Raw genomic sequence first — 23064 nt, 5'->3', positions numbered from 1 at the left:
CTGCAACTCTCCTTGTTAAAGTATTTCTGAATTGAAAGCAATTTCATCACATTATAAACATTTCATCAAGTTATTAAAACAACTGAGGTATCTTATAAAAAGGTCTCGAGCACTGACAACCCCTTGTAAACAAAGAATGTGGCTGTGAAACATAATCCTTGGTGGGATTAGTTTCTGTCCTTTAGAAGGGACGGTACTTCAAGTCACGCAAAGACAAGGTAAAAGCTGGAGATGAAGGGTGGGAAGTGGAGAAAAGCTTAAAGTAATAAAAAACTTGCACACAGGGGTTCCTAATCTGCAATGACTGCAAACATGTCTCACTGTCTTCAGTTTTGAATAAATCATGCTATCTATACCAAGGTTATCTCCTTTTGTCATCATGCATCAAGTAAAGATGAGAAACTCAAGTCAGCCTGGTTCACTTACAATTGCTTCCAAAATGTACTTAGAAACTTGAAAGGGTAAGGTGTTCTCTAATTTTATGTCTGTATCAGTTATGTCTCATAAAAACTGTTACTGGTATTGATTGCTTTCAATCGTCTGGTTCAAAATCGAGGGTTGAGTTTTGAGGTGGGTGTTGGTTTTTCTTTATTATTTTTTTTTTCATTGTTCTCCCCACAGGAAAATGTCCACGGCCTCTTGGAAATGATCCCATGAAGAAATGAGTCCTACTTTTTAAAATAGCTGGTTCTATTCCTTCCATTAAAATGACAAAGAAAATACTCATCTCATAGCAATGAAAGCAATTTTTAGTGTTGTCTCTTGCCATCTCCAGGGATAAAGCTGAGGAATAAAGCAGGATAAAGCAGGAGGAAGCCCTGCTAGTGTGGAAAAGAGCTCCTTGAGTGGGGAGTCTCATTCCCAGTGGGCTCTGGGCACTGCCCTGGATGTAGCATTTGGTCAGGGTAGACATAAGCAGGTAAGCAAGCTGATGGAAGAGCTTGTTTCAGCAGCCACCAAAGCACTTTTAGCCAGGCATGGGCTCTTCTTTCTCAGGCCATTGAGAAACGCCATAGTAAGGTGCCTATGCACGTTATAATGCCCACCGCATTTTTTTTCTTCTTCATTTGATCGTCTTGCTTTGAGATGACAAATACTTTCTTTTCGTCGTTTTTTAAATTGCAAGAATTACAAGAAAATTAGAAATAAGTATTAATTTCCAACTATCTGACATATGCCAGTTGTGTGAATCTGCATACATAAGGTTTTTGATTTACTGCATTGCAGCTCTACAGGGGTAAAAATAAGTAGGGTAAGTACTTCCAAGTAAATAGAGGTATCTTTGTCATCCCCGCAGTCATGTGTCCAGTGCAGAAAGCCAGTCCCTGCCCTAATAGGTGAAAAGTACTTTCAGATTCCTGCAGTGCTTTTGCTATCTAGGTGTTTAGGTCTTTCCCCACAAGCTCACCTCTGTGAAACAGAAAATAGTCCTTCCAAAATAATTTAGACTTGATCCTCCCATGCAAAAATATCTATGTGCCTGCATCCAACCATGTCCTATGTCCCAGAGGCAACAGGCAACATCACTGCTGCCGATGTACTGGTGATGCCCATGGCAAAGATTTCTCTCTCATGTTGCCCACACATGACCTGGAAGCAGGGTTATCATGACCTGCTGAGGAGGCAAACAGCATAGCTTGCTGCTGACCAGGTGGGCTAAGCACTGATCCTGGGTGGCAAGGGGGCAAATTCCCCCAATCTGTGTTTAGGCACCTAATTTACAGCTTGGTTTCAGCTTACAGCTAAGCTGGTCCAGCCAAAAGCAGCTCTGCTCCTTTCCTCTCCCTGCCATATGCTTCTGCTGCTTTGGAGAGCAGTCCAGTGACTGTACAGCTGCAGGGTGAATCGATCCATTTGGCCAACCCCAGAAGACTAATCCCGTGGAAAAAGCGAGCTGTTTCTCTTACTATTGGCCAGATGAATCAGAGCAGCCTCCTTGAAGGTAATTGCCTGTCAGGATCTGGGGAGGGATGGCAAGGACCCTGCAGCTGGAGATGTTGCAGTGGCAAACAACCTTTCAGCAGAAACCCGCTGTTAGTTAGGCTTGATAAAATATGAAATGGCACCTAACCCACTGAAATAGAAGGCTGAAATCTCTGGGCAGTTGCATGTTTGCTGCATCTGGTGAAGCAGAAGAGAGGAAGGGGGTAGCCAGGGTAACTGCAATTAGGAGATTAGTCTGTCATGCTCCTAATGGAGCCAACAGAGATGCTGCTTGGGGGGTGAGGGTGGGGTCCTCAGACTCTTTGTGCCCTGTCTCCTCTATTCTGGAAGAGTTTTGTGTCTTTATCTACACCTGCTTTTCCTCAGCTTACATTCCCTTTCCCCTGGATGGGGCACATCAACCAGTTAGAGAAGGAAACTAAAAATGCTACCTCTAGCTGGCCTTGGAAGGCCTGTCTCCCTTCTGTGACTGACCATACAGGTTGTCTCACCTACAATTTGGCAGCACAAATAACTCTCAATAGCCCAGGCATGTATTCCTGTGTAGGCATCTGACATCAGTGATTTGAATACATGTAAATAAGACCTCAGTGTTTGTGGATCTGGGCCTTGAGTATTTGATCTGCACTGCTCGCAATGAAAATTTGTAGTTTCTTGGTTAATCAGAGGTAAGTTGAGAGAGGGGTTTGAACATGAAACCCTGAGCATGGCACCTTCAAGTTCCTGACTAGAATCTGAGGGACAGGAAGAAGCTTGCCTGAGTCCAGGAAGGAATGGTAAGCCTTGTGTATGTTTGGATAAGACTTGGGGCTGTAGATAGGACTTGGAGTCTGAATATTGGTATGTGCAGAGTAGTGGGACACAAGTCTTCATGAGGACGGGCAGATCCCTTAGTGAAATTGTCAGTAGCTGTGTTGATACTAATTTACCAAAGGTAAACATTGCATGGTCACTGTAGGTGCTCTAGCAGAGTGCAATCTCTTCTTTGCTGGAACAAAAACTAAATGGCATCATCCATCCTGTATTAACCTACCCTTAGTCTTACGCAAGGATAAACTGATGAATGAAGCCAAATACGGTGAGATAGCGAGCAAAAAAAAAAAACACTGTCAAGATTTATCTGCATTTACTCAGTAGCCCAGGAACAGAGCTGTGATGGCTGTGGTGATGAGCCTGAGGAATGCTGCTGGCATTGAGAGCTCTCTGCTGTGTCACACATTCCTGTGTTTTGCAGTCACATTAGGATCTGAAGGAATTAGCCCCAGGAAAGCTCAGAGTTTATTTCAGGTGGGTAAACTCTGTTTTCTGGTCTTTTGGTCGGCAGTGGGAAACATTCTCAGCGATTGAAGAAAAGATCAACGGGCCAGATAAGGATTTGGTATCTTCCAGATGGCAGGTTATGAAAGCAGAGAAGAGGGCTGCTTCTGTCAGGTGTGGGCTAGGAATGACAAAGAAATTTAACTCCGTTCCAAAAATGTTAACCATATTGTTCACGCTCAGCAGTGAGGGGGCCTGTGGCTGCTACGAGATTAACCTTGTGACCCCGACAAGAGTTTAGACCAGCCTGTCAAAAGCATTATGCTTGGAGGCAGTAATCATTCTTTATTAGAAGAGCAGTGGCTCTGCCTTGGTTTCTGCTGCCTACCTATGGATTGTGTTTTGGCTGCAGCACCACCTTTAGGAAATGGTTCATAGTTTAATTATTAACAGCTGCAGATTCCTAAAGGCTGTGCACAGCCACTGGGTGCTCCGGTCTGGATTAATTCACTCTTAAAAAGCAGCCCAATGTGAAAATGGTATAACGATGATTTTCCATAGGGCTGCTATGGGGACAGCAGTACTCTGTAAATTACTTCAGAGTGCATAAATGTTTCTAATGAAGGAATTAGGGGAAGTTTCAGTTCATATTTTCAAGTGAACCTAAGAGCTGAGGTTTTAGAATGGCTGCTCTTCTCTACATGGCCATTGCTTTTGGGTCATGCTGTTGACACATCCTCTGAAAGACCACGGTCTGAAGGGAGCAGCACTGAAATTGTTGCAGCCTTGGTGGTCCCAGAGAAGTGCTTTCAGGGAGTGGTAATAGCCCCTAGAGCTGTAAAAAGTGAGCATGCTTTTGGGCCCAGAGGCTCTTCAATAGGATCGCACAGAGCCATCGGCTGATCCCAGTGCTTCGCTTCCACAGCTTGGTTGACCTGTGGCTGCTCTGCCAAGTCTCCCAGCTGAAGTTACCATTGTCATCGTTTTCCAAACTTGTTTTGTTGTTTTTTTTCACATCTCTGTTGACAGGTTCTCTGTAAGGTAAAGTGTGAAGCGATTTAGTGTCTCATTCAGTAGGCTGGTTCACTACAGGAAGGCTCTGTGGTGGTTCAGATATCGCAGCATGTATTCATAATAAGTATGCACTGAATGCTAGTGAACAAGAAAATAACCAATGTAGGCAAGAGGATATATTCATTGTGGTCATGAAAACTGATAACAACATAGATGAAAAGCAGTTTTTAAACAAGAAACTCTCTTTTAATAATACCATTCCATATGGACCCCCCTGTAGAAACCTAATAGCCACAAGAGACTACTTACACGGTTTCCTGCAAACACCTAGATCCTTCCTGCATCCACTTGTGACCCTTTTAGTTTTTGTCTTCCCACATGCCATCTGAGAGTTATATTTGGGAATGTTGTGGTCAAACACATCTCATTTTTACATCTATAACATAAAGGAGGAAGGCAAAGGATGACATTTGTACTTCTCAGGAGCACTGTGGCTGTTCATGTTGATAAAACAGTCTGGAAGTACAAACCCTTACTGTTGCTGACTACTTATACCCTCAGAGAAGCTAAACCAGCAGCATTCCTCTCAGTTCCCCTTATCCCCGTGTTTATTTTGGTGGGGATGCGATCACCTGCTTTTTGCAATCAATTGGTGCTGCCAGCAGGATCATAATAGGGCATGTTCAACTGCAGTCTCCCTTGGGGCTGGTGAGCATCTCCCTCCTAGCCTTTCAGGACAAAAAGCTGCAGTGAAGCCATTCATCTCGGGGCACAGGCGTTACACCACAGGGGGAGGTGCAGAGTTTTTAATGCATGAAGTCACTGCCATTCACACTGAACTAATGAAAACACTGTCTTTAGCTATGTTTAAAATCCCTTGGATGCCTGTGTGTGTGCGTGCGCACCGAGGGACAGATGAATGATACTGTGAGGTCTTTGATACCTTCTTCAATGAGGCTAATTGTCTCTGCATAATTTTTGGACAAGCCTGCAATAATGATGTTTGGTTGCTGCGTAGGATTAGCATGTTTAGCAATAGGAGAAGGAGAAAAAGGGAGAGATGGCATCCAGTACCTAGGTGATGGGTCCGGCTCGGTGACATGCATCTGAATGAGACATGCCTATTTAACCCTAGCATCATTTTTCTAGCTAATCATGGAATGTGCATGACATTTGTTATTACTGACATTATAATGCATCCATTCACGCCACTAGGACTGCTAAGCTGTTCCCACTGGAAGTAATGGGAGCTTTGTATAACCTCAAGGGAAGCAGGATTGGGTCTCACTAGAGCAGGTCAGGAAGTTTCTCGTCAGCTTCATTTTTAGGGAGCCAGATAAGTGATGCAGAGGTCCTCCTGCTGCCATTCTGATAAGGACACGTGCAGACTTAAGGTTATATGCTTTATATTCACTTCTTATTATTTCCACATCATAAGGTTGTTTTAGGAGTATCTGAGTTTTTTGGCTTTCAAGCATGCATTTGTTGTTTCACTTGATTCCTTATTACAGAGAGCACTGTAATTCAGTTTTCATTCCCATCAGAAGAATTGTGTGATTATGAAATCACCTTCCTCATGGCAGGTGAGATAGGAGGCTGAGGGAGGGGCCTTGGCCCTTGCCCTCTTGAAATCAAAACGAGTTCTTCTCATCTGCATGCATTGGACTATTGTCCCGATTCTGTCACTGACATTAATGTATGACAAAAATATTTGCCCTTTTATGTATTGATTTTACACTAGTTAGAAACATCACAGCTATTCTTGACTTTCTTGCCTCACAGGAGTGCTACAGGAAATTTCTGAGACCATTTGACAAAGTCCTGGTACTGCAAACTGTGGATGGAAAGAAACATGCATCAGAATGTTAGACACTTAACTCACTGATGTCTATATGGGTCTTCCATCACCCTACATATCTACAAGAAATGGGGCCAAAATGTACTAGGGCAGGATGTCAGTATTAAAGTGCTCTGCAGTCTGCAGATGGATATGGAATTGGGGTGCTTTTGGCTCTCAGGCAGGAGTTTTCTCAGTCCTAATTGGAGTTGCATATTGGTTTTCTATAGCGCAACCAACATGCATTGTAAAGATTGTTTTAAACACTGCATATTTTCCTTTATTTATTTATTTATTTATTTATTTATTTATTTATTATGCTTCAAAATGCTTCCAACAATTTCTTGTTCAGAACAGAAACTAGCCTTGAAGACCAGGCACATTCCCATTGTTTCTCAATCAAAATGGGATATTATTATGAGTGGTCTTATGCTGAGATTGTCACTAAACCCAAGATGTTGTTAAGGAATTGGCTAGCCCTTGCAATCCCTGATATGCTCTAGTTCTACATTTTGTGTAACTCAATTTAGACAGCCACCTAATAAATGTTTTTTAAATGTAACAGTAACATTGCTGTCTCTTTTTGAAGCCGGTGGCAAACCTCCAATTCTCCTCTCAGTATTCATTGCCTGCAGAACCCAGCAAAGCTTCAGAGACCAGAAAAATGTATTTTTTACATTTACACAGTGTTAGGTCTACATCATGTCACGGCTCTTGGGAGACAGTCTCTAATCAACACGAAGCCGTATCTCTTGAGGCTACAGTACTGTAGCATTAGTTGAATGACTGAAAATGGTGGGTCAGAAGTCTGCTGTGTCCATAGATGGGATGTGGGACTGAGAGGATAACTCTCCTTGCTGTGCAATGGTCTCCTCAGTCCCATATTCATGTATTGAAGAAAGAAAAATATTCAGAAAAAAGCCTCCTGAACACTGACTACATCCCCTAGTCCCAGGTGGGGTTGTATACCCACCCGTACATGTACTGACCCTCCCAAAGGCATACCCATGCAGTAGAGCAAGGTGTGTGGACATCCTGATGGCAGCACCGCAGTGCCAGGGCCATCACAGCGGCGTGATGGCAGGTGGCACAGCACTCGCAATACGGCCGGGAAGGTGCAGGCCGGAGCGAGGCGGCCGTACTGGGAGTCACGCAGCCCATCCTTTGAAGTCAGGGAACAGTTTCCAAGTGCCATTTGTGCCCCTGGCTTAGTTTGCATACACGGCATTACATCACCCAACAAAGCAGCCTTCAGTCAAGCCCCGCACAATAGCAAGGGGTTGGCTGGGCTCCATGGGGGGTTAATAGTTGCCCTGGGAACGCCACATTCCAGCATCAGCTGCTAATGTGCAAAGCATGCTGTTCGGGGCTGGCCAGGAGCAGAGCATGGGAAAATTCTTGCATACTTTATGAGACAGAAACAAACCCACTTTCAGCAGAACAACGGCGAGGCATAATCCCCCCCACCTCGCCCCCGCCGCCTTCGCCCACCCCTCGGCAAGCAAAACGCTCTGGACCTTTGTGTGAGGGCTGAAAGGTTCGTGCTCCAGGGTATTTTGCCAATAAAGCAAACCAAAAACAGGTTCCGATCCAAGACTGCATTTTCCACGTCTCAGGAGATGAATGGGTTTAGTGTTGAATATCTTAAGCATAATTTCATACAGTGCATCCGGGCAACCATGGCCAGGCCCTCCTGTGGAAGGCTAACACCTGGGACAAGGGGAGCACATCCTGGCCTAATGTCATGAAACAACTGTCTGTCTGTCTGTCCCAGTCCTTCTTTCTCTCTTCTTCTGGACTGGCAGGTTACTGCTCTGAAGAACAGTGCTACAACATCACCCTGTTGCCCCCAGAGCCCCTGTTTGTACTGAAGCAGCCTTGCTTATTTGCAGAAAAATTGTCATTGAGGACAATTTCTTAGTGTAAGGTTTAGTAAGTACGAGCGCATCTGTATATGTGTGCATGGCGTTGCCACTCTGTCCTCTTGTACGGGCAGAGCTGGCCTCAGCAGAGGCAAAACTGGTTCATCTTTGGTTAAGAAGAAGCTAAACAAGAACTTTACCAAGGAAGTAATGCAAAGCACAGCTTTGTAGCTCCGTAGTGTGTTTATGTAGCAGAAGGATCAGTGGTGTGGAGATCCTGTTTGTTGGTTTCATTAGCGGGTTTCAATTTTATTTTATTTTATTTTTTCAATTGCGGGTTTCAATTTTAATACTGTCATGCTCCTTTAATTACACAAGGTGTCCACATGCACCAGTTGCTTGAGTTTCTTCTTCTACACCCAGAAAAGCATCACCCATGTAAGACAAGGTGAAGTTGCACAAGGTAGCTTGCATCCTTTAGCAGGTGCTTTTGGCAAGGAGCAGAGCACTGAAGTACTACAGAGCCCTGTATTTTTTCATCTCAGACAGCCTCTTTAGGAGAAGTTAATAGGCTTGGCGTCTTTTGGAGATAATAGGGAGGGTTTGTGTAGCTGGTTTGCAGTTGTTGGTCATTGAGGCTGCAGGTCCAGGCTGCCACTGGCAGTGCTGCAACTCAGTGCCCCCACATGTGACTACTGGAAATGAAGTAGGCGACAGGCTTTGCCTGCTAGTAATCTAGTGGATGCTGCTTGTTGCTAAAACAGGATTTCAAAAGAAAGCTACTGCTACAGCAGCACATGGCAAACACTTTAAGGGAGCATCGCTTTCAAACCTCCCTATCCCATCTGTGCCACGCTGGTGGTACAGCTAGCTGCATGCTATAAAAGCTGCATGCTATAAAAAGCATTCTTTTAACTAAAGACTTGAGAGAAGGTTTGCTTTTGTCTCCCCAGCTTGTTTACTTTGTAAACATGACATTATGCATTGTCAGTTCAGCTATTTCCCCCCCTGCAGTCTTGTTCTGGAGATTCATTATATCTTGCTTTCACACAGCATCTGAGGAGAGAAATTACTGTGCCATATGCCTGTGAAAACTGTTGCAGTTAATGAACGGGCTGGATAGTATAGTACTTACTGCTACTTTCAACTTACTCTTTTTAACTCCTGTGGCATGAGGATGCAGTGGTTTTGATCTAACAACAGCCCTAAAGCTGGATTTACAACATCACCAAACTAGGGCCTGGATTCTCCTTGGGGCCCTGGATAACCCGAGACACGTCTGTAGTAAGCCCCTTTCACCTCCAGTTTGGTGCTTTTAAGCCGTGTTGGTCGTGACCAAATGCTGCTGCTGCTCCTCGCCTCCCAATACCTCTCTTAGTCCTGTCTTTCATCCAGAGTGGTTGCTCGTGTCCGTTCAGACTGCCTGCCCCGTGAAGGAAGGGTTCCTGAGCTGCGAGAGACTGAGCTCAGCTGTGTGCAGCACTACGCAGATGTCCTACAACATGTCTGGAAGCAGTCCAGCAATGTTTGCACCGCGATGAATTTGAGCTGAGTTTCAGATGTCTCTGCATCGTGTTCCACATCGTGTCTGAATCTGTTCCCACGGGTGAAGGCAGACCCAAAGTGTATCTTGCTGTCTTTACAGCACTTCCCAGAGAAAAAGGCCAAGTAGGATGCAAGGTGAGCCTGTCCTCCATGACCTTCTGTCCCCTCCTGCTTCTGATGTTTCCTTCATGGGAATGATTTTGCTAAGGGGCTCTGCAGACGGCAAAAGGGTTGAGTAAAGGCAGCAATGCCACTAGTTCTGGGATAAACACCACTCCACTCTGTCAGTGAGCCTAAGTCCACCACTGCTGTGAACGTTGCACAAGCACATCCCCTCTTGGCAAATAAAAGTCTGTCTTTATCACAGTCTCAGGAATTTTGTAGTATTTAAATCTCCAGTTCGTGTACCAGGCTCTCTGATATTCCTGTGCCGCTGACTAAAGCAAATCAAAAGCAGATTTTGTTTGGCTTTCCCATGCCTCAGTAGTCCCCAAAAGGTGTTTTTATTATTTTAAGTATTAGGCATGTGCATGGGAAAGAATTTTGTTAGTTCAGCTCGACCACTCCCTAGGAGCTTACTTGGCTCTCCCAGAGTCTCCTCTCCCTCCGGCTGCTCACGTCTTTCAGCAGATTGCACTGCTGGACTCAGCAGCTCTGCTGGTGTGCGCCCCGGCAGGGCTCGGCACCCCTGCCCGCCCCAGGCAGGGAGGTCCCATGGGGTCTACAAGGGTGGGCTGAGCCCTGGAGGCTCTTGTCTGAGTGTAAAATCAACACAAGGGTTGTACACTGCTTAGATCCCCAGCAGACCTCAAACTAGATCTCAGCTAGTATGTAGTTAAAGGATAGGACTCAAGGTGGCCTTCGGAGTACTAGCAAAATCCATTGCTCGCCCTTTATTTGAACACATTGATGCTTGCTGGTGTTGGCTCTTGTGTGAATAGCAGCAGAGCTGAGTGACGTGTTTCTCTGGCTGAACAGCAAGAAGGCCATGGTGTGTTTTGCTCCATACGAATTGTTTTTTTCCAGCATCTCAATACTGAGAGGTAGGTGAAGGGGCAGGCAGATAAATTCAAATGAGAAATAAAATGTTTGAACAGACACAAACATTCAGGATAAAGCTATGAAGTAATTTTGGAGCAGATGGGCCAAAAAGTTGTTCAGTAGTTTGTTAAGGTCTGTGTGAGTCTAATCTGCTATATTTGGTTGTGAATAATGCAAGGAGAGATAGCATAGACAAACAGAATATTGCAAGCCAATTCCTTCCAGTTTGTACTTAGCACCTTAGTACAGACATGGATGATGTGCCTCAGTTCAGCAGGAAGCATCCTGCTGAGATTTCTCCTAGGCCCCATTAGCTCATAGGTCACAAAGCAGGACACCACAGCCTGCCCTCAGCCACGCTGCTCTCTGTCCCACCTGGGGGTTCACAACATGGGTGCAAAGATGGGGCAAACCCTTTTGTTGAGCACATCCAGGTTCTCTCTGCTCATTAGACCCCTGCTGTGACTTGGTCTTCTCTTAGCTGGAAGCCTGGGTCTCACGAGGCTGAGCTGATCAGCTCAGGCAGAACGATGAATAAATGTGGATGAAGGGATAGGATGTTAGCTTGCATAGAAAAGCTGGTGGCTGCATGGAAGCAGTCTGGTTTCACTAGGGCAGTGTCACAGTGTCACGAGGGTTATTTGCAAGGAGGAAAAAGAGGCAAAGAAAAAAATGCTGAGTGGTGCGGTGTTACTGGCAAAACAGGCTCAGCTTAGGGAATTTTTACCTAATTTATTGCCAATTCATGCAAGTTTCTAATCACCGATTTGGATGTTGAGAAAAAGAAAACACAAACAAACAACCATGTAAGTATACATCTTTCCTCGCCCTTGCCTGGGCTCAGCTTCAGCTAAACTCTCCTCCCCAATTCCAGTGTCTTGCCTCCCCTTGCTCTTGCTGGGTGTTGCACTCAGTAAGCCCAAAGGCTGGGGTGGTGGGCATCATGGTTTCGGTCTGCTGCTCCTCCATGCTTCTTCCTGGGGTTCCTTTGCTCACATATCATTCTTGTTGGTTGTCCTTGCTCCTCAGTGCTTCTTACTGGCTTGTGTGGGCCACCCACTGGGTGTCCTGTTTAGGCATGGATCTCCTCCTTCCAAGAGTGCAACTCCAGCTCCATATCTCCACCGCTGTCCTTCCCTCTATCACTCTCCCTTAGAGTGTCTCCTGGGTGTCTCCACAGCCGCCGCCTCTGAACCCCTGCCATGTATTCCTCATGCATGGGGAAACATATTTCAAGTGAGACTGAGAGATAAGGAAAATATTTAGTTCAGGGAGTGGGCAGACAATCGAAAAGCAATGCAGCGTGTGAGGAAGGGATGCAAGTGAGTGAATGGTGTAGCTGAAATTTGTCTGTACATGTGAAGATAAAATTTTACTCCTCCTTGTGTAATACAGGAATATTCAGTGAAATGGAAAAGTTGCACTTTGAAAAGGTGACCACAAAACTGCTATAAAGAAAAAGGCTTACATGGTATCAGAGAACAGCAAAAAGCAGGAATGACCCCTCTTTCCCTGACAATTATTTTCCATGCATTTACTGCCATAGTTTCAGCACTAAGGATTCTACTTCAAATGAGCTTCAGCTGCTGCCATGTCCCAGTTATGTTTGTCTTCCTTAAGGGAGAAAAAGGGGAAGACCATCCAATCCTGCTGCAGGAATCCCAGGCATCCCTGCCCCAGTCTCCAACTCCTCTTATGGAAACATCTTCGAGGGTGGTCATAATCCTCAGGAGAAGGCCAGGGAGGACCAAAAACCAGACTTGATCAGGACTTTTCCTTCATCACCTGAGTGAATAGGCATGACCTCTCCTCATAGCAAATGTCCTACGTGATATTACATGTAGGACATTACATTAAATGTCCTACCTGATATTGCAGTGCAGAATCTGTAGGGAAAGTTGGCACAGGATCAGTAACCTCCTGGAGTGGGAGTGTTTGATCAGGCTCCTCAAAATAGCTGTAGAAAGTGATTTGTTCTTTCACATCTTTGTCCTTGCATGAGAAGTCCCCATCATCAGTAGCAGTGTTGACTATGAATTGGCTGCAGCAACCTCAAAAGATGTGGTAGATAGTTATTACAATAAGCTTCTAGTAATCTCTACTCTGCTCCCGCCACTATGTCAGCTTGAGATATATAGTCCATGCCAGCAATGCCAGCATAAAAGCCTTTCCTATATCACAGAAATGCTTTTCTTTTTTTTTTTTTTTTTTTTTTTTTTTTAATGAATAATGTAAGAAGTTGTCTATGTATGTCATAAAAATAATGGAATGAGAGAAAGATTTTGTTGCCATGGCTGTAAATCATGCTGGAGATCCTGCTATAATCGTTTACCTCTCAAACTCCCCTTCCATGCTTTGTGATATAGTCAGCCTGGACTAGCTCAATCCCCACCTAGTACAACCTTGCTATTCCTTGTGGTGGTTGGTTGGTATAACACCAGCCTAGCACCATGCAAAGCTGCAAATCATAGACCCGAGCCACTGTTGTGTTCTGCAGTGAAAGCAAAGAATGAAGAGTACCAGAGAGCCTGGCAGAGCCCTGGGCATAAGCTTTGAATTAGCTCTGCTCTCTGTAGGCCTCTCTGATGTACAAATCAGAAATGCTCCAGGAGGCTGGGTGCTTAGATTAGTCTGGAAATCATATTGTGAGCTGAGCCTTTAGCAAATGTACCCATGAAAGCCTACACTGTTCTTTCTTCATTCTCAGTTTAGGAAGGATAGCATCCCCAAAACATATTTTTGTAATTTATCCTTTTTTATATACCTAGTAGATATACTCTTTCTTTCTTAATAGGATTCTTCTCTGCTTCTTCCTTAGGTAACTAAATTTGTGATCAGGAGCTTAGGGATACTGTAGCACTTTAAACCAAGTATTTAGTCTTATATAAAACATTTCCTTCATGCTTTATGCTCAGTATTAATTTAAATTATTTCAGTTTATGAAGTTTAAAAAGCCAACATGACTCAGTTCTTTTTTAAAGACTTTTGCCTAAAAGTTTAGATTTTGCAAAGGTGGAAGAAAATGTTTATTTTTGTAGTCTCAGACCTCAAAGACAGCCAGGTAGGCTGGTGCTTCATTGTGAGTCACACATTATCAGTGGTGCTGAGGAGAGGCCCAGCTGTGCAAAGCTTTGAGTATGAGCTGTATGTTATTTATATATTCTATACTTCAGTTGAGTTGTAGCTGAGCTCTAATGAATCAAAGAAATACATGTGGTGTGGCCACTGGGAACACGGTGAATGTCTATACACCACGCTTCCCTTCCTTCCTCTCTTCGCATTCAACTTACAAGTTAGTCCACCTCTACTTGTCTCACACCCAGAGATAAGTATTAAGCCACGGATCCTGCTTAATTAAGAAGTTTCAAGGCTTTCTTTTTTTCCCTGTCTTTTGTTTGTTCTTCAAAGGCTGAGAAGAAAGCCTCCAGCACAAGCTGCCTGCTGTGCTCCGTCCCGGTACCTGCCTGGTGACAACAGGGCTACGTGCGGCAGGGAGCTGCACTGCTCGCCTTGACATCCTGCCAGCAGAAACCCTGTGCCCCAAGCCAGCTGAGAGCTATGCCTTCAGCACAACTTTGGAACAAGTTTGTGTTTTGATCTGGGGAAAATCTTTCTGGTATCAGAGGAGCTACAATGATACGAAGTCCAGTGACAACACAAGGCCTGTAGCTGGTTGAGCAAGGTAGAGGTGCCCAGGCCTATCTTCTGCGACCACATTGCTCAGCCCCATGCCTCCAAAGCAGGGTGCAGAGGGTGGCGAGCTGCCCAAAGGGATTGGCCCGGCTCACAGAAACTCCCGGGCACAGAAGTTGTCTGTAGAGTGCTTGCAGGCCTTGGGGCCAACCAGGTCGGTGCCTGGGGGTGAGACATGCCAGCAGCAGAGCTGCAGCGCTGGGCACTGCGCTGTGCTCAGTCCTTGGAGCCTTACCGACTTTATGCATTTGTTAAAATGAAGGGTATTTGGGCTTAACTGAGCTGCTTGTTGCTTTTGAGGTACGAAGGCTTGACACTCCTGTTATCTACACTGCTGAAGTTTTTCAGACACCAGGAAGTATAAAAATGGCAAGACTGGAGTTAGAACAGTTGTTACATTTGGCTTATATCATTTACTCAGTGTCAATGCACATTAACAAAGCACGTGAGGAAAAAGCACAAATCTGTATTATATTCATTTTGGGCCACCCTTCATTTGCTCTGGCCTCAGGCACCAAGCCTGCAACCCAGTCTGCTGTTAGCCTTCTGACCACACGTGAGATTTTGCTCACAGGGGCCTCTCATTCCTCAGCCCATTTGTCAGGTGAGCTCAGATGTTTCTTCTCTTCAAGGTGGACATGGCACTCATGTTACCCAACCTGACTTTCCAGCCCTCAGGAAGATAGGAAGCATGTCTGTTTGTAAAGATTTTTAACCCTTTCCATATATGTACCTATATATATATCAGACAGCTCAGTAATATAACTGGCACACTTGTTTCCCTAGAAACAAATTTCTGAGCAAGTTATGACCAAGGCTCGTGCATGATGTGCTGCAAATCCAGTTTGGAGATGGTTTTGGTACTCAGTTGGGAGCAGGAGGAGGATGAGAGCCCAGTCTCAGTTTGCTTCTCAGGGGGAGCCAAAGGGGAAGTGAAATTTGTCGCTGAGTTTTAACTGTCCTGTTATACGATTTAGGGATTAGGATGTATTTTGACCTTGAAGAACCTGTTAGGGTGCTGCAGGGGCTGGGAGCTCTGCATGGGCAGCCAGGGCTGGTCCTGCCACCCTTACCAGGAGCAGAACATCTGGGGTACCTGGGCACCTCTCTGCATGAGGACCACGTGTTGGGAACCTACATGCCTAACACACGTTCACTTTTGGCAGGAGCTCTGAGATTAAAGTTAGAGGGAGGAAGTGAAGTTTCGGTTGTACAACTAAGCCTACGTAGGAGCTCTTGGCCAGTGTAGATATGTCTGTAAGGGAACACTGTTCTTCACACCCTTGGCAGATGTAGCCTTGCCAGGAGAAGTTTGCTCTGTAGACCTGGCCTCACTCTTTCCTTCATATTTGAATCATGCTTTGAGTGCCACAGGTATTTTTCACACAAGATAAGAAAGCAAAGGAGGAGGCTGCGACAATGGCCAGTTGTTTTCAACTCAGGACGGTATTGTTTGGCTGGATATCTTATTTGTATTTTTATCACATCACCTCTCAAATGTATCTATACCACCTGCGGTATCTTGGGAAAAAAGAGAACAGGAGTCACTTAACACGTTCAAGTATGGGTCCAGACAGCTCAGCTCCCAGGCTGGCAGCCCTGTTCTCTCTCACCAAGGAACTTCGAAGCTTTTGAAATGTTTTTTGAGAAATGGGCAGACATGCCATGCTGCAGGGCTGGATTTCACAGAGCATACCGTGGCTCTGCTCCAGCCTCTTCAATGTACAGTGCACATGTGGTATTTGTTGGGAAGAGTGCTGAAACACACAAGCCTCTTACAGGCACAGTGAACACTGTTCCATGTTTAAATAGCTGATGAGTCTGCAAGAGGAGATAGAAATACTAACCACTGTGCATTGTCTTTGTTGTCTGTACTACACCCCTGATATCCACTTCAGCTATTAGAGGTGGAGGAAAGGAAGGCGATGATAGTAAGGAAGAAAGAATTGTAATAAAACTCCAAACAGGCATGTTACTGGATGAGAACAGGGAAAGCATAGCCATCTTGGGTACAATAAATCTTATCTTTAAATACTTTGAGCAGCTTTCTCACAATTATAGAGCCCTTGGAGAGACTTAAACTGGAATAGCTAGTTAGGGAGCTAAAGTCTTCATTTGAAATCAGCTCTCAAAAACAAAGCTAAAGCCCTGACTGCATTAAAATTCAAATTAATCCTGGCTAGGCAACAACATGCATCTCCAGGGTGACTTTGTAGCCATCTATTTCCAACAATACTATAAAGAGCAGAAGGTTAGAAGGGAGGAGTTCCGATGGTGTTAACAAGATGGTGCAGATGGAATTATAGGCAATTGGAGGCCAACACTTGACAGCCTGTGAGAATAAAACATATGTATATACTTTTAAAGACATACCAAAAAAGGAAACATTTAATAGACATGTCTTACCTGATTTGAGTTCTGTTATAGAATGCATTCCCTAGCTTGTATGTACACCAGCAATGCTGAAGTCACATATTATCTGATTAGAAATTGTGACCTTTCCTACTCCAGTTGCAAACTTTTTTTTTTTTTTTTTTTTTTTTGAGTGGTGATCTTGGACAGTTCAGCAGAGGACAGGCTACTTATTCTGCCGGCTCTGCTTCTGTGGTAACATTAACATCTGTGAGACTGGGACAGGCAGCTAGGCACCAACAGTTCTTATCTTCATATCTGTCAGGGATTCTCCGAGTAGGAGCTCTGAGATCAAGCTGCTATGGACAGGATTGGTATTTATATGGTCATGGCAGTGGGGCAGAGAAGCAGCTACAGCTGGTTACATCCTGAACTACAGCACCTTAATCTCACAGAGACAGCAGATCAGAGCTGTAGGTCCCACTACAGGTAATGCATATTTTGCCCTAAGCTCAAACTAGAAATGGAGAAGACTCAAGAGACACAGCCTTTGAATGATTCAGAAGACTTTCTTAAAATATCTTTAGAAAGGAAAATCATGTCTGCTTAACAACTATTTTTTTCCAGGAGCGACATAAAGCTCTCCTGTATCAGATATCACAAGTGCTGGGTTGCATGGGGGCTTTATTTAATACCCAAATCAAAGAAAAGTTCTTTTTGCAGCTAATGTAAGAGGTCTGTAAAATTTCTATCTGGGGCTCAGGAGGAGTTATTACTACAACATGGGATGTCGTAAGATCATGATACTGATTACTTTTCTGCCACTCCTCCCCTCACACCTTCTTAGGCATTACCAATATGCCTTAAGAAATGTTCTGTGCCCAAGATCTGTGAGGAGATTTATCGCATCGAATTTAACGGGTTCAGAGTTCAATGGACAACAGCAGCACATGGTCTGAGGCACAGAACACCTACTTAAATTATATTTGCATTCATATATCTAATTGACCCAGCTGGTAATCGTGATCACCACAGGAAGACTTCTTTGCTCACTTTTGTACACCTTGTCTACATGGCACAAACATTTGCAGTTACCTTGTGAACACATTATGCAAATGATATCTGGCTTGGTGAAGCATCTCTGTTCTATATTTTAATATAGCTGTATTTTACGAATACTTTGTATGGCTTAACAAAGGCATCTCCAGTTATGGTGCAGAGTTGACCAGGAACCTTAAGATATCACCTTCCAAGACACAGGCTGCCAAATAAATGACTAAAACTGGGTGTGCTGGTGGAGAAATGGTGAAAATTTTGTAGGAGACAGAGAGAGTTGGCATTGGCCTCAAGAAATAAAAGGTAAGCACTCCGCATTTTTTTTCAGCTGTGAAGTCTGCACAGTGTGTCTTCCAGTGCTGCCTTACTACTGCTCAAAGTGCTCTGCTCATGGGTTCTAGCTGCTTGGTGTGGAGGTAGCTCACCCAAACTTAAACATGGCAAATTTGAGTGTTTTTTTCTTATATTGTATAGAGTGGTGTGAAGCTTTTTTCCTCAAGGAGAGCTGGAACTCAAAAGGTTGGAGCAATAACGTGCAAGGGCAGCATAGTTCAAGTGTGTTTGATCTGCTTTTTGTCCTTCCTTAGGCAAGATGAGTTATTTCAATAACAAACTTCATTATCATCACAAGTTGGCAGCCAAATGTGCTAGAGGTATACTTATTTGTTAAATAAATACAGGGAGTATGCTTCACTGATTTACCACACCCACACCAAATTCCAAATAATTACAGGCTTGTTGCCAGGCAAGCTAGCATTTCTTTATTCCTTTTTTTTTTTTTTTTTTTTTTTTTTTTTTCCCAAACAGAAGCCTTATTTATAAATCATAAATACATCATAAATAACTAGCTTTGGTGAAGGAGATAAGTTCTTGCACAAATGCTAAATAATTGCTCTGAGTGCACTTCTGCAACTGGAGGGTGGGTTGTATTGATTTATTGCCAATAGTCATTCACTGCTAAACCTGAGAAGTTTTCAATGAGATATGAACCAAACTGGGAAAGCAGAATATATTGTGTGTGGGTGCTCTCTCCAACCACCACCACGTTAGGAAAGTTTGGTTTCAGGCATTTTAAAAAGTCTTCTGTAAGGGCCAAACACTTCAGTGTGTCTCAAGAAACACTCAGAATTGCACTGTGGAAAGCCCATTTGGGCATCTACAAATGTATCAGTCCAAAATGGTGGTGTTTTGGCTCTGGGCCTCGTCATGTTCTGGGTGCTCTCAGTAGGCAGTGAGCTGTCTTGCTCTCTTAAGGACAATGTGAATATAGTGCTTTGACACTGACTGCATCGATTTTTTGGAAAAGTATGAGGGGCCGAGTGCTTTTTAGACCCAATCACTTCCTGGCACAGGGGGGAGAATAGCATGGGGAGTCAAATCTCCACAACTTTCTAGCTGGCATCTTTCACCAAGTTTACACAAAGAGAGGGAAGGATTGCTTGCTCAAAGTATCTTTTACAGGTTAAGGTTTTCAGTCATATCTTAAGCTGTTCATATTGGCCAGTCACCAGAAAGAGCCTGAACTACTAACATGCCAAACATCACATGGCCATGCTGTTATCAAAATTTCAACATGACTAGTGGCCAAAAAACTGTTTAAACTTTTTTGCCTATATGCAGGCTTCACCTTAGTAGCCATCTTCAGCTTGCTTACCTCGTTTTTCTAATAAATCTGCAGGACTGAGGATATTGTGGCCAATGACAGGAGAAGGAACATGTTGTATGCAGCTTTGGAGGACACATGATGAACATCCATGGCTGATCACGTACCCTCTGAGCAGTCCGATGGCAATTTGGAACCACAGAAATATCTACATGGTTCTGCTATCTTTTTCTACTATTTTTTAAGTTTCATTGCTCTTGTTTTGAAGACTTCAGACTAATAACACAATTCTCTATCATTGCCATGTGATCTGTGCAGCTCTACCCACATATGGATAATGCTGGTGGAAACAACTAAGGCTAACAGGCCTTGACTACAAAACCAGCTAATTAACTGACTGGGGCAGAATATTTCCCTCTCAGCATTTCCCCCTGTAAGAATATTTCCCTCCCAGCTTTTCTCCCTGTAATAAATTGCCCCTTTGGGAATCAAAAGGGGTGATTTACTATCTCTTAATCCTTTTTCCTCTTTGATACCATTTTTATTTGTTTTCTTATTCACTTTTTATTCCCATTTTTGATAAAAAGGTGTGTAAAATGTCACAACATTTTAACATAACAATATTTTTTTCTTCACAAATTTTCATGTTTTCCTACAGTTCTGTTGAGGTTAGAAGCCCAATGCAATGAGTCTGAGTCTCTTAAACATGTGCTTCTGCTTCCATGTCTGGATTCTCTTGTTTTAGAAGCTCTCTGGGCTTTTCATTTGGGATTCATTCTTCCTGTAGTTTCATTATTCTCAGTCTACTCTCACTGACATTTCATTATTGTGAGCAAGAAAAGGCTGTAACTACTGTACAATGACTATTGTTTCAAGCACCCTTTATCTCTAGCTGATTTATATTTCTAAAACTCAGGGCAAGGAGGAATGGTTGCAACAATGTGTGGGGAACAATGGCATCCTCTGTCTTACACAGAGAGGCCGGATCACAGTCAAGAGACTTGGAGGTAAGCCACTCACTAGATTAGAGTTGCAAAGTCTACAGTAGGTTGAATGGGAGAGGTGGAGGGGAAGCTGTGAAGAAATCTTTTTCAAAACCTTTAATGCGTGGCATTTTTGTGGCTTTCCCTCTCCAGGAGCTGATATTGCTAATCCCTTTCTAAATGGTGTTTGAACACCGCTGTCCTCAGGGGTCCACCCGTCTCCCAGCTCCACCTCCTTATTCCCTGCTCCTTTGTTTATGCATCCTGGACTAAATCCTTATGGGATTGATAAGGAAAATAACTGGCTTGGCATTGCACACTGTGGCACCAGAATGGTTGGTGAAGTCGATCAACCCTGGTCAAAGAATAGTTTATATTGAGTGATTACTTGCCAAGCTCTGGAAGTTATGGAGAGGAAGCTTGGAAGAGAAAAGAAGGTACTACTTTTCACTCCCTTGAATGAAACTGGTCTCAGGAAGGCTCTGAGAGGGAGACACTGGAAAAGTCTAGAAAATACAGTGCTTTTCAGGGCGATGTTGGTTAACTTCCAAGTTGGTGAGGGTCCTTTTCAGAGGATCAGGGAAGGCTGATCATAACTCATGGTGATATCTACCTGTTGAAGATTAGAGTTTTGCATACTGTTAGGTATTATTCTGCTGCTGGAAGTGACCTTTTCCCAAAGGGACAGGAGTTCCTCGCTGCGCATGAGCTAACACAACTTTGCACAGGTTAGCAGAGCTGACTCCAGCTGAAGAAGAAGCTTAAAAGATGTGGTCTCAAAATCTCCCCTGACTTTTTCCTGTTGCTTTTCATTTCCTAGTGGAAATTCAGTCCTTGGTAGGATGTGAACAGTCTGTTGATATAAATCACCCTGAAGTTTCAATGAAATGTGTTGCTCTCCTTGGCTTTCTTGCAGACTGTTTTATAGTGCACCCTAGTTTATTGTAGGTTGGTTTGATAGCATTTTGTGAAGGCGCTAATATGCTTTAAGTGCAAAGAGTTTATTTCTGGATTCTTCCTTAATAGATCTGAGAGATCATTAACTAAATAGGCATTGTCCACCTTCAGCAGAGAATAATCATGAAATAAATAAATGGATTACTAATTATTTGCTTTTTTTTGTCAGCATTTTACTGCTCTTTATGAGCTTTGTTTACTAAGAGGAAACATGCTAAGAATGTTACTATCAAGAAGATACTACAGCATTATGGAAATTAGACAAGACAGATAATAAATGTATTTGTTTTGTGATAACCAGTGGGAGCATATTGTGTAGGTGAGAAGAGTGCTCTTCAAGACAGGAAATAGCCATCTGCAGAGATTTCCTGAAGCCGTGGCCAGATACGGAACCTCTCTTAGCCATAGCGATGGTTAAAGTCATGCACTCATCACAGTTTCCTCGTGTTTTATAACCCCACTCAACTAAGTGATAAGACAGCAAATAGCACGTGTGTGTTCATCTCACTGGCAAACAATGTGTGTAAGGTCAGTCAATAAAGCTAATTGTACAGAGACAATCAGATTAAATGTGCCAGTAGCCAGTTGTCAGGACTACTCCTGCTTCAGTCAACAGACACGATCACTAGATACATCACATTTGAATGTTTCCAAAGTTTTTGCCAATTTTTAACGCAGAGATCAGGCAGGGAAGGGAAGGCAGCACATCTGCCTGCTCTCAGGTCTTGCCCAGGTCTTGCATCTGCAGCCAGGACAGTCCCATTGCTCAGCAGTCCCCACCTGCCTGTACTTCATCTGCAGTAAACTGCTGAAGCTGCTTCCCTCTGGTTTGGCCTCACAATCTGTCTAAGGAATCGAAGAGGAGGGAGGCCATGGACAAAAAGAGCAGCACTGATCTGGAGATGCTCTCAACAGCATCAGAAAAGTCTTCTGCTCTGGGAGGGGGCACAGCTGTATAGTTTCAGCAGGCTGGTTTGGGGGCTGGCTGCTGTCTTCTTCCCCTCATGGGTAACTCCTGCCCTCTCTTCCTCCCAAGGTCTGCTGGAGCACACGGAGGAGATGCAGCTGCGTGTACATGTGCAGCCAGGGCCATGCTCCCGGCTGTCAGCACTCCCCGGGCTGGGGACACAGCAGCAAAACTCCGAGGGCTGGCGCTTGGCCAGGCGGCCAGGGCTGTGTCAGGGAGCAGGGCTGCCAGCGGTTTTGCCTGGGAGGCTGGAGGAAATTTTAAATAAATACTCTGTTCAAGAGGGCGAATGCTGAGCCTCAGATTTAAAGGAAATATTAGTCCCAGGGGGACGTACGTATCACATGGGGCTCTCAGAATGAGATGCAGGCTTCTGAAGATGTCTCTTAGCTGCGTTATTTATGTTTACTTTTCAGTACTGTGGTAGCTCCCAGGAGCTATGAACCAAGTGCCTCTTAACCCAGGGACTCTATAAACACAGGCTAGAAGGGTGATCCTGCTCCGGAAATCTTTCTCTCTTTGACAAGCTGACATTTGAGTTGATACTGTTTTACTTAAATCAGGCAAGTAAAATATACAGTGAGCGCCTGTTTTTCTGGCTGGGTGCTTGCCTGTCTCTGTCTGTACTTCCCTTGGCCACATTTCTGCCACCTTTATGCACTGCAGCATTCCTTGTGTAGCTTCAGCATTCCCACTGTGTGTGCTTTGGTTCAGTCATGCCTGATGTTCATTTGGGATGGTGCAAGTTTAAAAAAAAATGTTTATTTTTTCTTCCCTGCTTTACCTGACCTTATTTCCCCATGCTAGGAACTTTCTAATAGGGGTGGTGATGACCTGTGAAGTAAGGTATAAAACCACTCTGAACCCTACTATGCACACTCCTTGCCCTAATTTGAAAATGAACAAAAATGAATGGATTATAGAGAGAATCTTTTTCTATCTGTCTGGACGCT

At 44.1% G+C, this 23064-nt stretch overlaps 1 long non-coding RNA gene across 1 annotated transcript in view; it reads left to right on the top strand.

Annotated features, from left to right (window-relative positions):
- Positions 1-2603: 2603 nt before the first annotated feature.
- Positions 2604-23064, top strand: part of LOC113843192 (uncharacterized) — a 77631-nt gene continuing 57170 nt past the window's right edge. The window contains exon 1 of the long non-coding RNA XR_003496374.3: positions 2604-3231. This is a non-coding gene — a long non-coding RNA (uncharacterized lncRNA). The remainder of the gene's footprint in view (positions 3232-23064) is intronic.

Source organism: Anas platyrhynchos, chromosome 3 (assembly GCF_047663525.1).
Source record: "Anas platyrhynchos isolate ZD024472 breed Pekin duck chromosome 3, IASCAAS_PekinDuck_T2T, whole genome shotgun sequence".
Lineage (NCBI taxonomy): Eukaryota > Metazoa > Chordata > Aves > Anseriformes > Anatidae > Anas > Anas platyrhynchos.
Note: the sequence above shows the minus strand (reverse complement) of the source record. Positions and strands in the feature narration are given on the sequence as shown.